The 15,314-nt window shown below is 38.6% G+C and overlaps 1 protein-coding gene across 7 annotated transcripts in view; it reads right to left on the bottom strand.

Annotated features, from left to right (window-relative positions):
• LOC121462986 (glycosyltransferase-like domain-containing protein 1) overlaps window positions 1-15,314 on the bottom strand; it is a 354,055-nt gene that overhangs the window by 43,701 nt on the left and 295,040 nt on the right. The window lies entirely within an intron of this gene.

Raw genomic sequence — 15,314 nt, 5'->3', positions numbered from 1 at the left:
GTGGTGTGGGCACCCTTAATTGCAGAACTAGAGAGGATGATAAGACAGAAAGAGACAGCTCTCATCTCATTCTGAGTTTCCTGGAGGCAGGACCACCATTTTCAGACTGAGGTCCAGGTAAGAGGCAGTAGCTGGCTGCTTTGCTTTTCTGGTTTTCAGGCCAAACCCAATTATCTGTCTCTGAGTTTTTATTATTGTGCTTCAGAAGGAAGGAAGAAGGAAGCAAGGAAGGAAGGCCTGCAGTTGGCCTGCTCCTAGATGTATCAGAGTAACAGTGAATAACAAAGAATAAGACACAAATCTTCAAAGTGGCCACTGAGGCAAAGCCAGATGAATTAACTTGTAAATAAATGTAGGAGATGTAGATGTAGTCTTATTTTAGACCATTATATGTGGCAAAATTCCCTTAAAGAACAACAGAGAAAAAGCAACATTTAGAAATGAGTTTGCCACCTATGGTGGCTCAGTGAAAGCAACTTTTAAGAATATCTAAGGGTAAGGGTGGGTGTAAAGTGCAAGAGGGAAAGCAAGCAAAGAAAGAATGCATATAGCTCTGTAACAACATAATACTCCAAGGACGTATAAATTCAAAATAGAAATCTGGATTGCAAGCTCTCGCAAAAGAGAGCCCGTGCCTGTGTGACAATGGCGACAGTGAGATAGGGTTTGGCATGAAGAGAGGATGAGTGCTCCCACCCCTCAGAAGCTGGAAATGCGACAGTGAGATAGGGATTGGCATGAAGAGAGGATGAGTGCTCCCACCCCTCAGAAGCTGGAAATGCGACAGTGAGATAGGGATTGGCATGAAGAGAGGATGAGTGCTCCCACCCCTCAGAAGCTGGAAATGCAAGAGGGATGTATTCTCCAGGGCTTAGGCAGGGCTGCGTTTTAGCAAACAGAACAATGTTGGAAGTATATGAAGGCCTCCTGTCTCTGCCTCATTTCCAGGGCTGCTGGCTCCTTCCATCACTGAGTTCCTGGCAGCCGCCTATAAACCATTTCATATATATTTCCTATACGAAATCCTTTAAAGCGACAGACTTTTCTTGCTTTCTGAGGATTCCTATGAATGAATACCCCATTTTAGACTGGCAGAGAGCAAGGAGATTTTAAATGTCCAGACTGAACTTCATTCCAATTACAGCAGCCAGCAGAGTTGACTATGCAGCACTTGGAAGGCCTGGCTTTAAGAGAGTCTCAATGAACAGCCAATCTTCTTTACCTTCTGAATGAGTTGAAAAGGAGAATTGGCTGGTACTGTTCTTTTTTTTTAAAAAAAATAATTTTTGCTTTTTCTTTTTTTAGTGTTTTTTTTTTATTGTTTTTAATCGAGCTATACACTTTTCTCCACTCCTCTCCCTCTCTCCCCTCTCCCCTTCTACTCTTCTCCATTACTTCCACACTCCCAGTTTACTCAGGAGATCTTGTCTTTTTCACCTTATAGGCAGGTGCCATTATTAAAAGGGACTTACAAATTTCTTTAAAAAAATGAAATGGATGGGGCTAGTTCACTTGGTACAGCACTTGTCTCACACATGAAACTTTGGGTTGGATCCCAATACACCATAAACTGGATATGACGGTTTATGCTTGGAATCCCAGCACTCAAAAGGTACTGGAAGGAGGCTCAGAAGTTCAAGGACATTTCTTTTACTTCTTGGCAGCTTGTGAGTTCAAGGTTAAAAAAAAAAGTGAACCATAAATTTATCAACCTAGTTAGCGTCATTCCTGCCTATGAATCTACTCCAGAAAATAAAAAAGAAACATGTTCACACAAATAATTTTATGCAAATGTCCTCGAGAATTACTCAGCATTCCAAGATAGTAGAAATGTCGGTCACATGGTAATAGGTGACATCTACAGAGCCCAAATCACCTGACTAGTGGAAAGGAGAGCCAAAATCACATCACCACTGACACTTATGAGCCTGAAAAACACCATCATAGGTAAAAGACCATATGAAACAATTCATATACAATTTTCAGAGAAAGTTAATTTAAAGAGTTATATGCAAATCTGCCTTTATAGGACCAGTAAAAGTACGGGGCAAAATGATTCATTCTGAGTTGAATTATTCAACAAGTTGATGAAATATTCTAAAATACAAGGGAGTTGTGACCTGGGAACTCTAAATTTATAAAAAGTCACGGGATTGTATATATGAACTAGGTAAACTATATTCTATTATAATACTTTTGTATTGTTACTATAACAAAATACCAGAGGCAGCGAACTTATAGGGAAGAACAGAGTAATTTAGCTTATAGTTCTAGGCTCTCGAGTGAGCCTAAACTTTGGGCCATTTACTGGGTAGAAACAGGAAGAGACATGTATTGGAATCATTCTCACACAAGGCAGGAAGAAGTGCTTCTAGGCCTGAGGTCTCATAATACCCTTTCAGAGCATCTGAGGACCAACCTAAGGATCTCCCACTAGGCTGAGCTTCTTAGGGCTCCAACACTGGGCATCAAGCCTTTGCCACTTGGTCATGTACCATGTTCCACATGAAACCACTTATTATTGTTAATCTTTTGAAAGCAATGTCCAAGGGAAAAATAACAAGTGAATAGGCAGAAATACCTTTATATGTCTGAAACTATATTTTTACTGTTAAAAGTATACATTGCCATTTTTTCTTTTCTCGGGTTTTGCTAATCAGTTTTCAGTAGACAGCCAGAGATGCATGTTCTCATTGCATATGTGGGTTGTAAAATGCACACATTTTCTGTAATGCTGAAGTCTAATAAGCAGATTGAGTTCATGAGAGCTACTGTGCTAAGAGCAGGGAATGTCCACACTGATTTTACCAAGCATGCATCCTAATGCAATCTTGGGTGTGACGGACTGTCTGGAATGCAATTCCCTCTGCTATCTACCCATCAGTCAGATGCTGAGGGGCTAGGATAGACAGCAGAAGTGAACACTGGAAGGAAGTGAAGGGTAATTTTGGTGCCCTTTGAGCTTGAGACAATGCAGAATTTCCCAGTAGTGGGAAGCTGGTTGAATAGGCTGCTTACCTCTGGGTAGCAGGAAGCAGCAAGAGAGAAGACAGGCCTTCTTTATTATTCAGGCCAGATGCTTAGATTATGTGACAGTGCTGCCAGAATCAGTGTGGTTCTTCTCCAGTATTAGAATCAGACCGCTGGAATTGCCCTCACAGCTCTCGAGTCCATTTTACCATATCTGCATGTTTAGAACCCACCACTGCTTTAGAGTCTTCATGTGAATAAATGACAAGATACATTTTTTCTGTGTCTGGCTTACTTCCCTTAATATACTTCCCTTTTGGTTTAGTCATGATGTCACAAATGTCAGGATCTGTTCTTTTTTATTGTTAAATAGTATTTCATAGTGTATGAACACTCATTTTCTTTATCTCTCAGTCAGTAAGGTTGATTCCATATCTTAGCTATCATCACTAAACTGATTTGATTTTCTTTGGACTCACAGTCAGTAATGAGATTGTTGGATCAAATCATAGTTCTATTTTTAATTTTGTGAGGAACTTTCATCCTGATTTCCATAATGGCCATACTAGTTTACATTCCTACCACAGTACAGAATATACATTCCGTTGTAGTCAATGTTCTATTGCTGTGATGAAACACTATGACCAAAGCAACTTGGGGAGGAAAGGGTTTATTTGACTTATACTTCCACATCACCATTCATCATCAAGAAGTCAGGACAGGAACTTACAGAAGGCAAGAATCTAGAGGCAGGAACTGATGCAGAGGCCATGGATGGGTGCTGCTTAATGGCTTGCTCATCACAACTTGCTCAGTCTGCTGTCTTGCAGAACCTAGGACCTCCAGTCCAGGGATCTCCAGAATGGGCTGGGCCCTGCCTCATAAATCACTAAGAAAATTCCTACAGGCTGCCTATCCCTAGATCTTATGAGGTGTTCTCTCAATTGAGGCTCCCTCCTCTCTGATGATTCTGGCTTGTGTCAAGTTGACATAAAAGTAGCCAGTACACATTCCCACCCTTTTCTTTACATCCTGGCCAATACATTAGTCTAACTGGGGTTACGTGAGAGCTCCTTGTGGTATTGGCTGTGTATGTCTTTAGTTAACAACTCTTCAGGCTACCAGGTCATCTTTAAATCATGTGATTTATTTTCTTGCTATCTAGGTACCACCAGTATTATTCAAAAGCTCACAGCATCCATCTTGTTTAAAATGGAAATAATTTGTGATATTTACAATGTGAGTGCTTGATGTAAAATGTTCAAAAAAAAAAAAAAAAACCCTTCAAACCAGGTTTAGTAATACCCTAACAGTCATACAATGAGAAGCGACATTTGGTAGCCTTTTATAGACTTCATTTACAAGACAGCCACTTAGAAGTGTTTGTTCTGTAGTTTAATTCCTTTTTTTTTTTTTTGCACAGTATGTACTTGTTTTGGTAGGCTGAAAATGGAGACAAAAAAAGATAACTTTATTTAGCTGTATCGTTTCTTTTCTTATTCTAGCAAGTTAAGGAAAATGGATTTTAACCAATAGGAGACAGATAGTGGGCAAGAGCAATAGTCCTGTCTTTAGAGTCTGTATAAGCTAATGAAGGAGTCAGCTTAATTCACTAATAAAAATAGCTAAAGCTGATTTATCAGGGCTTTTCCCCTTTTCCAGGAACTTGCATAATGGCTTGTTTTCATCTATCATCTTCAGTCCTGTAACACAGACAACACTATCTCCCTCCTCTAAAGAAGGAAATGAAGCTTGAGAGTGGACAACCTGTCTTCAAGCATGATGCTGATGACATTCACAACTAGGACTAAGACAGAGAACAAAACTTTAAGCAGGACACAACTGATACCCATAGACTCAGGATAAATTCAATGTTTATGATCAGGAAGCTAAAATTTAAATTTAAAATCTAGCATATTAAAAGTTCCCTAAAGAAATTGTACATATGCTGCTGATAACTTCCAGGTTGCCATCTTCAACCCTTACTCTGTCATCTGAATGACACTTGAGTATCAACTTGCTACTGGAAATATATACTTGCAGGCTGAAAACATCTAACTTAATAGGTGCAAATGAAACATTTAAAATCTTTTCTACCCCAACTGTTCCCCACCTCACTAAATAGCATCTTCACTGGCCCACTGAAGCCAAAATCTTCATAGCGTATCCTGGCCACTTTTGTTCACTATGATTACGATGCTAGTGAGATCACCTGAGGCAGGTTCACAGATTACATTTGCACATGTATAAAATCTTTGTAATACCAGGCTGGTAGAGATTTGACCAGTGGTTTTACCGTACAGGGTTATCCAAGATTCCAAGTCAAGGGAGGCAATGTCATCAAGTGCTCTTTATATCTTGTTGGGAAGGAAGGGTAACACAAGAGAAGGCTTGTGAGGTTTTCTATCATCTAGGCTTGAAAGTAGCTCCATCACTTCTGATTAAATTGATTAAGATTCAAACAAACTGCCGCACCAAATAGAGGCCAGAAAATGTGGTCCAATGGTCTTCCCAAGAAAAAAAGAAAGGAATTTTGGGAACATATACAGTTCTCCTCTTGTCTTCTCATTCTAGAGCTCTACTCTCTGGAGACATTCTGAAACCAAGGACTGGTCCCAGTTGTGAAGATCACAGCTAATCTTGGGAATACTGTTTAGAAGCAGCCTCCAGGGTGCTATTTAGAGATACCATAGCATGCCAACCTGAGGATAAGTGACAGTGTATGCAATACTAACATCCAATGCCAATCCAAGGATAAGTGATAGTGTACGTAACACCAAGAGGGATGTGCTGAGTACTGCTTCCTAAGGAAGTATCTGAAGACTTTACTGTGAAAAGATGACTTTCGACAGGTGAAGAATAATCCCAAGCACCACAGTAGAATTCTGTATCAAGTCTGTAAAGTTCAATCAATGGTTTTTACCTTAAAATGAGTTTATAGCCTGTGTCTTTGGTTTAGAGTAGAAGATGTTAAGTATTTTAGGGAACAGAGACTAGCAAGGACTCTTTGTGTTTGTCTATGTTCACTAAGTCCCAGAAGAGAAGGATCTGGCAAGAGAAGGCTTTAATGAATGCAGCAGAATAATGAAGATGGGACAGGATTCTGTACAATAAATCTTTTTCTACTCTGCAAACATACTACTTTCAACATAAAGGTTCTTTAAATAAATAAGAAAATAAAGCTTTAAGAAGGGTCTTGATACATTTCTTATGAAGATATTAATTGAAAACACTGCCACTGAGTTTAATAAAAATTTCCAACTGGTGTATCTAATAAATGTTACTGTTTAACTGATACTCAGCTTTCTGAGAGAAGAATGTTTCAAATCATCAGAGTGCCTTGCCCAAAGTTTCTGTTTCTGAAGGTCATATAACTATGTAACTGCTTAATAAAAAAGAGAAGTTCCTCTAAAGAGCCCAGGTCTTAGGGGCTTACATGCAGTGCCTTAGGTGAGGTATTAGCAAAGCTTATTTATTTTCATTTCCAAGGCTTTTATTTGCTCACTCCCTTGTGGCAAAACTGATTTCCATGATGATTCCCTTCTTAATTTTAATACCCTTTGTACTCATCATATAGACATAAGAATTCTCCATAAAATAATGAAATCCTTGCAAAGGAAATGAAGACAACTCAGAGTAAAGTATACTAGCTCTTTTTCAATTAATTGATCCACTGACATGCTCATGTAAGATTTTTTTTAAACCTAGGAATATAAGGTTAATTAACATAAAAGAGCCTCACTCTTCTAGATGCTGAATTTTGTATTTTACCCATGCTGCCTTAACTGCCTTGATTTCCCAGTAATGACCCAGTTCTCCTAATGAGGAACATTAACCCCTGGCTGTAGCTGTCCAGGACTTAATTGTCAACTGCAACTGAAATAGGGGAGTTTGCCGATCAGCAGGTATGCGCTATATTAACTCATGTCATTTCAACCCCTGATAAATAAATGTGTTGCTAAGGCAACAGGAAGATCAGCTCCATCAGTATCCTCCCCTCCCAGTAACCAGTGCGCCCCTGCACTCATTGGGAGGAAACTGCCTTTCACACCAAGCATAGGAAAAAAGGAAGGAAATTAACTGCATGTAACCATAATTAGAAGTAACATCATTCATCATCTTAGAAACATATCTAAATTAATGAAAAAGGACAGCATAGAAAGGCATGCTTTTGAAGAAGATTGTGACACACCATTTCCTTTAACAGGAGATGGGCACTGTGAGGCACTCACTTAAATGTGAGCACAACTCTCTCAAATTTGCCTCTCTGTGTGAATTTTCTTCTTTTGTTTAACCAACAAATGACGCTAAAATGAATAGCATTGAAAGAGCTGATTAGTTGCACAGCCAACAAAGACAATACAAGGAAGGTGGCAAACCTTAAATAACTTTTAATAGTCTACCTGGGAAATCTTTGGTGTAATGAGTAAGGAAAAAGGAGACTGGCCACTGAGTCTCAGTCTGCATAACCCATAAAAGTCCAGGATCACATTTACTTGGATTTTAGTAAGAGTTTAAAAGGTGCTTTTAGTGGATGTTTCTAGCAAAAGCGCCTGGCTTATGGTGAAGAAGTAGGTAGAAGGCATTCTACAGTGGGCTTTCTTCTAGATTCACCTTTCAATGACTGAGAAGTTACTTTGGTTTTCTTTCCAAGTGTTAGCTCTTTTTGTTACAACGAGTAGTTCAATTTTAACAAACTCATGAAGGATTTTTACAACTTCTATGACTATATATATATATATAATTGAACAAGGAAACCATAGGCATTCTGAAAGCAATGCTGATCATATAACCACCTCCACCTGTGGTTTGGGATGCTGATTCCATTTATGTTTCCATAGTCATTCTTCTTGAGCAGAGGATAATTGATCAGCAACTAGTGACTCTAAATGTTATTATCATCATTATTAGATCACTTTGACTATGTCCTCCCATGGAACTCACTCTGGGTTTTTGCTATTGAAACAACAACATTCACTCCAAAGTCTGCATCTCAATCCCAGAGGGCTTTGGCACTTAACATTTATGCTAACAAACAACATCATTTAAAACATGACGCAAGTGGCGAGAAGGCATGTGAAAAGTGTGAAGTTCCATTCCATGTCTGTCTAGTACATGGAGCCATCTCACAGTCAAGGAAATTCACACATCACTAGAAAGGCAAGGCAAGCAATTCCATCCAGCTGCATGCCCATTCATGCACCCGCCCACACATACTAGTGAGCCATCCATTTGCTAACTCACGCACTCCTCAACTGTAACAATGATTAAAGTATAATACGAGCATAACAGGAGATTCAGGAAGAGGCAAAAGGAGGAACTGTCTTCAGTAGTTACGTGCCTGTCACAAGCATACGAAATTCAAACAGCTTTGTAGTGACTGTCTGTCTGTGAAATGAGTCAAGTGTAGATAACTTCTTAACCACAGTAAGCAAGAAAAGAACAACAGGAACTTCAGTTAATATTCCTCCAGTGATAACAATACCAAAATAATAATACTGACAGGACATGTTGTTTATGCTGACATCAAGTGTAAAAAGTGAAACACTCCTAAAAGTAATGACAGCCTTGAGTTATATCAACTTAGTTTATAGTACAGTCTGGAAATGGTCAGCAAAGACTGTAAGCAGGTATTAGGAATTATGCATGGGAATTGGGTAGGGTTTCTTTTTTGTCATGAATTTTAGTACTATTTTCTACCACCTATGTTTTACCCTACAACACTGCCATAAAATCATTTAGCAGTGCCAAATTATTAGTGGATATATTATACAGTAATTTTAGGTAGTATCTGTGCCTTTTCAAAAAGTCTAGTAAAAATTCTTGAGAGACTTTTGATTTTTAAGTGCTGCAAATTTGAAATTCTTTATGGATAGATCAAACATATAAACAAAATCCACCTCCTCCTGGGAAAGAAAAACTCTAGGAAACAAGAAATCTCAACAAAACTTACTGATTTGGGAATGGCTATACTCAACCAGAACAATATTCATGTGAGCTTCGATTGACTAACTGATGGATAAATACGAAACTGGTTGACATGCTGAGCTCTGAGAACGGCTGATGGTACTAGAAAACATCTGTGGAAGCATCTCTGTTTAGAAGGTCAGAGGGAAACAGCTTCCTCTCCAATGCAGAACGGTTACAGCCAAGTACACTAGAGAGCATGTGGTCACCCACACGACCACTGTCACCAGAATTAGTATTCTGTGAGGGCTATTTTCATTTTGGAAAAAGATTTCTATTTAACGTTAACATTGAACACAGAATGCTTGTCTCTGAATACTAGCACTTGGGCTTCCTACTCTTGTGTACAGAAAGCATGGCATCTGCACAGACCTGCAAGAACTTTCTAAAGCAAGGACCAGAAAAAAACAAACAAACCTGTCCCCAGTTGTTCTGGCAATGAGAGATCAAGGCAAGCCCTCATCCAGCCATCTAACATGCATCCTTTCAGATGCAGGCAACAACTTGGTTTGCAACGTTGTGCTTTAAACTCCAAAGTCAAGAAATAAGACAGTAATTTATTTTACTACTGAGTATTAATGTATTGCATCAATTAAAGTTTTGCATCAATTATTTTAGTTAGGGGTCACCAAAGTCTCTAAGGATAAGGATGCCAACCCTTTCAATGTTAGGTAGGACTAATGCTTACTCAGCCAGTCACCTAAGTACATTTTAAATCCCGATAATTAACTTTTGTCCTTTCTAAATTTATACCCTTAATTGTAATCAACTTTGCATGAATCAACTGATCACTATTCAATGGGAAGTGCTGCAAATGCCAGAACGCACATGAAAAGTCAAGATACTCGAAGGGGAAAGCCTGACTGATGGTTATCCCACAGTCCAGAGAGAGGGAAGGGGAGAACAAAAATATGTCATGTTTATCATTCTTCTCTGTGCTTGTGCATGTGTTCACAAGCCCTGGTGCAAATGTGGAGGTCAGAAAAGAACTTCTGGAATTGGATCTTTCTTTCTATCATGTGGGCTTTGGGGATGGAAGTTGAGTAGTCGGGTTTGGTGGCCCAACTGGGAAATGTTAACTAGAACTACTCTAATAACTTCAAACTTCTCAACACACCCACCCCACCTTTATCTTTCTCAACCAGAAAACACCTCTCAAGGGGTACTCAGGAGTTTTATCACAGCTATCAAGACTATGGTTTCCTAACCACTTAATTCAAATGGAGGTAAGTTCCCTTTGGTCTGAGTTTTTTCATATGTGACAAAGACTTGTTTGCTGTCAATTACTAAGACACAACCTGGAATTAGAATACAAAAAATATACAATACAATATCTTAAAATTCAGAGCCAGAAAATTTATGTCCACGAGAAGGATAATTCAAGCAATTCTCATCTCTAGTTGCGATGATCACACAGAGGTTTGCAAAGATCGTGAATGTCTTAGAATGCTTAATTTCCTTTCCAGGACTATTTAAGATCACAATATTTTTTGACAATAATCCTAAGATACAATTTGACTTTTTTACTGTGTGACGCTTAATTTTATGCAATAAAAGCAGCTGTGCCTGAGCACAGTTCGGGGCAATGGAAGCACACTGAACCTGTGGTATCCGAGTTTTCACCATCTGCCTTTGCAGCAAAAGAAGAAAACCAAGCCAAAACAAAATACTTTTGTTTCATTTAAGAATGTGCTTGGGGATATAGTAAAAACTGTTCATATTAGTTATTGAATCTCTCTAATAAACAAATGTCTTTTAATATTTTCTGTGACACAATTAGAAATGTATATGAGACATACATAGATCTAATCTACATGGGAAGTAGAAAAAGAAAAGATCTCCTGAGTAAATTGGGAGCATGGGGACCTTGGGAGAGGGTTGAAGGAGAGGGGGGCAGAGAAAAATGTACAGCTCAATAAAAATCAATAAAAAAGAGAAATGTATATAAAAGAACTTTCATGCAAATAAAGATATAACTATCTTTAGGATGAATATTCGTATGAATGCTTGACATATGAGATAAAACAGCTACTTTCTTTAGCACAGTTTATCCGAATGAATGCTAGACACACCACTGATAATCTGACTTGAATATAGCAAATATTTTTAAATGCAAACCATGTGAAACTAGTTTTTAAAGACAATAACCAATATATATATATATATATATATATTGGTTATCACATATATATATATATATATGATAGGAAGCATATATATATATGCTTCCTATCATAAATTATAGCTTTTAAATGTCTGATAGAATTTTGGTGAAACTGTACCTATACCATAAGCTTAAGAGCTTTCTAAAACTCAAACATGTTTCTTAAGAGATTCATAGTGACATCTCAAAATCACATGATGAATCATCTCAAGACACAGCAGACCTGAATTATTCTGTGAATCTCTCTTTTCCATGTGACCTGTACACAATGCCCCAGAAAAATCTATTCACTTTGCAGGGAATAGACAATGGATAACACACTGTGCTGGCTCCAAATACCACAGTGGAACTAACCTAAAACAAACCCGTCTTGTCTGCTACAGCATGAAAGAGCATCTACAATATGCAGAATAGGCCCAACAATACTCATTTTCAAAGTGACAGCTCTACAAGGCAGGTTTTTCTTCACAATCTTCTACTGAAACAACATATTGCAACAGGTATAGAGATGTGAATTAATGTCATTCTTTACCAGTATTTTTTATTTTTGAAACTATATTTTTCACAAAACATGATTTGTGTTAGCACGTGCTTGTTAATGTGTTCTTGCTAATTAAAATGACAATGTGAGCTGGGTATAGTGGCACTAGCCTTATTCCCAGCACTCAGGAGGCAGGGGAAGGTAGATCCCTGTAAATTCAAGGCCAGCCAGAGCTACAGGAGATTCTGTTGTAAACAAACAAAGAAAGAAAAGGACAAAAAACAAAACAGAACAAAACACAATGTAGACAATGTGATTTACAGACTTTTCCTCAGTTTTCAGGTGAAAACCAGTAAATACTTTTAGGTATAATCGAAACAAAACCTTTGGTGCGCTACCAATTTTGTAAAACTTTACCATTATAATGAGAGTATGTGCCTTTGTGTGTGTGGGCAAGCACATGTATGCTCAGATGAGAAAGGACAACCCTGTGGAAGTGGTTCTCTTCTTCCACATTTTCATGGGTTTGGAGGAAAGAACACGGGTCACCAAGCTTCCTGTGTCAGAGCTTTCACCCCTGAACCATTTCCCTGGCCCTCTAATTTCAGGAGTGTGAGTTAGAGGAGAGGGGCCTGGACAAGGGGGAGCTTCCACTGTGCTCTAAACTTGTTTTGACTCTCCATCTAGCAGTATGTCTTTGTGCCCACTACGATATAGAAACATTTACATAAAGATTGGAAGCTGGTATGATGCTTTACTATTTGGAAAGAAACAGCTTAGAAAAACAAGCACTGCCAAATGCAGTGTTTTTCACAGGTCTTTCTCTAAGCCATTTCTATTAGCAGTGCCATGCTACAGATGTTTTATAACAAGACATTAAAGACTGGGTAGAAAGAAGAAAATAAATCAGACTGCAGAGAACCCAGGAACTGCTGACATACTGTCAGTCAGTTACTTGTCTACTGTCAGACTGCAGAGAACCCAGAACTGCTAAAATACTGTCAGTTACTTGTCTACTGTCAGACTGCAGAGAACCCAGAACTGCTAAAATACTGTCAGTTACTTGTCTACTGTCAGCACAGGCTGTGCACTACAATCCTTGACACTCTCGGCTCAGGAAGACCAACGGGGGCAAACCTTGTGTTTAAGGGGCTGCTCTCATGAAGACATTTTAACACAGATACAAAAACAGAATGTATCTTCTAAAAATGTCACTTTTGATTTTGATACATATTCTACCAAGGAGGCACTTACTACAAGATATGTTGGAGGCTAACACTGTGTTTGAGACCACTCATGATGCCATTATGGAAGAAACACTGAGAAGTCACCATCACTTCATTTCCAGTTAGCTACAACCACTGCATGATTTCATGACACATTTCTTATGACAAGTTTTATGACAGTGCTATCTCCCCTGTCCATTTCTCATTTATGCATATTCTTTCCTGAGACACCTCTCTGGAAAATGCGTATGGCCAATCAAAAATGCAACAGACAGCAGAGCTTCCCATAGCTATGCAGAAGGAACACACAAGTTAAAGTGCTCAGGTGCAGACAAGGGCACATATAGTAAGCCTAAACACAGAGGTGTGAATGAACAGGGCTGCACAGGAGACCCAGACAGTCCTGCTCACTTCCAGTGAAATCTTGCTTTCCTTCAGAACACAATTCATAGTGATAGGTCAATGATGGGATTTCCAGCCATACAAATGGAAGTCTAAATAAATGTGTGCTCGAAGCTGGGGCTGAATGCTGAACCAGTCTTAATTTTCTAATTCATATTCACCAATTAAAAATAAACTGGATTTTTATGAGCAAATTTACATAAATCAGATGATAAAGCACCTATCACTAAAGGGTAGGAATTCAGCTCCCAACATTTGCATATATTCTCCTAAAGAAAACATAGGCGTTTTAGCTTTTCATTGGAGAGTCTTGCTGTGCCGGAACTCTAATGGGCTTAGAACAGTAAATTTTGAAGAAACTGATTGCTACCCCTGTAGCTAGTAAATGTCTGCCTAGACCCAGTGGCATTTGAAAAAAGTGTTTTATCATAAAATTATCCCAGCAGAGTCCATTCTGCAAGATAGCATCATCATCATCATCATCAGTACTCCATGCAGGACCCAACAGCTCTGGCACAATATTGCCAGTCATTTATCTGTTGTCAGCACAGGTTACACACTGTAATCCTTGACTGCCTCGGAATTAGAATGTCTTTGATGTCCCCACAAGAGTTTTTTGCCCGAAGGCTTTACCAATGCTCGGCGGCTCAGTGTTTATTCCTCCTAATCTTCCTCTCATCTCCAGGCTAGCAGTGACAGATGGTTATGGGCACACAATAGTATTAAGAGTTTGATATTTTTTTTATGCTGTGCTCTCTGTACAACAAATAGCTATCAGACGCGGGCCAGAGAGCTGACATGGCTCGCGTAGGTAATGGCAAACAAACAGCTCGAGTTGATGCTTTCTGTCATTTCCCCTCCTAACCCTGCTTGTTTTCATTGTATACTCTCAAAGGTAAACTATATTAACCTTATAGACTGTTATTAAAAAGATATATCTATATGAGCATAAAGTGCTTTTCTTTTTTCTTTTTCTTACTCTTTTGATTATGAAAGTAATACTGCTGACATATTGAACAAATATCGAATGTCAACATAAATTTTTAGTGTGTGATAATATCCCCTTCATATAGCTGTGTGTCAGGCGGGAACCCGTGGATGATGCATAGCAGTAAATAACCCAAACAAAATTAGTTCTCTTGTCAGCTTCTACCTTGTATGTCCCCAGGCATCAGTAAAATTGACTGCACGCTAGATTTTCAAAATTAGCCCTAATGTTAGCTATGTGTCTGGCAACCTCCAAGTTTCCAATGTTCTACTATATTACCCGTAAGGATGAATGTGTTACTTTTATATTTTGGCATTTACTCTTGCTGATGCGGCTTTTTTTTCCCTCTTCTCCAAATTAAAAATAATTTAGCCTTAACAATAAGAATGTGCACAAACATCATGCTGCATCTCTTTAAGCAACTAACTTTAGGCAATTAAATTAAATTAAAGCAAAAATATACAAAGGAAGAGAGGGAATTATTCAATTTAATATTGTTAATTTTATTAACATAGCTCTGCCTAATTTTGTGCAAAGTATTGAATAACACGGTTCTCAATCTTGCCTCTATACTGGTGTTTTATACCCAGTTTCCAAATTATTCAACATTTTTACGAAAATCTAGAACCAAACTTTTAAGAATTGACTTTCTTGTAATAATTATTCACTTAGAAGCAAAGGTTAATGGAACAAGAGAGATTTTCAGAAGCTGGTAAATTAGGATGTGTATTTTACCTTCAAAGAGGGTTCATTTCATCCCGACCCACGGCATCTCAAATCACATGAAAGGATACTGAGAACAACATGATTCTGGAAGGGTGACGGTGAACAAACAGTCCCCAAACTGCATCTCCTAACAACGCTTAGCCCCTAAATTTTAGGTTCATGCATTTAGAATCAAAGACAAAATCCCTTTAGGTACCAGATGCTGCAGATCAACTGGGAGAGCTCGAGGAGTTTTAATGTGCTTGGAGGCAAATCCTGGGCAAAGGCGCCTTCCCGCCGGTGTGTGTGCTTATTACTTCACCTGCAGACAGTTGCTCTCAATCGGACCTAATGATCAGCCCAGCACTGCTGCAATAAAGAGGCCATAATCTGTAGGGGAAGCAACTCAAA

The sequence above is a fragment of the Microtus oregoni genome, unplaced genomic scaffold (genome assembly GCF_018167655.1).
Source record: "Microtus oregoni isolate MIOR12 unplaced genomic scaffold, Mior012 000025F_ref0000491, whole genome shotgun sequence".
Classification (NCBI taxonomy): domain Eukaryota; kingdom Metazoa; phylum Chordata; class Mammalia; order Rodentia; family Cricetidae; genus Microtus; species Microtus oregoni.
Note: the sequence above shows the minus strand (reverse complement) of the source record. Positions and strands in the feature narration are given on the sequence as shown.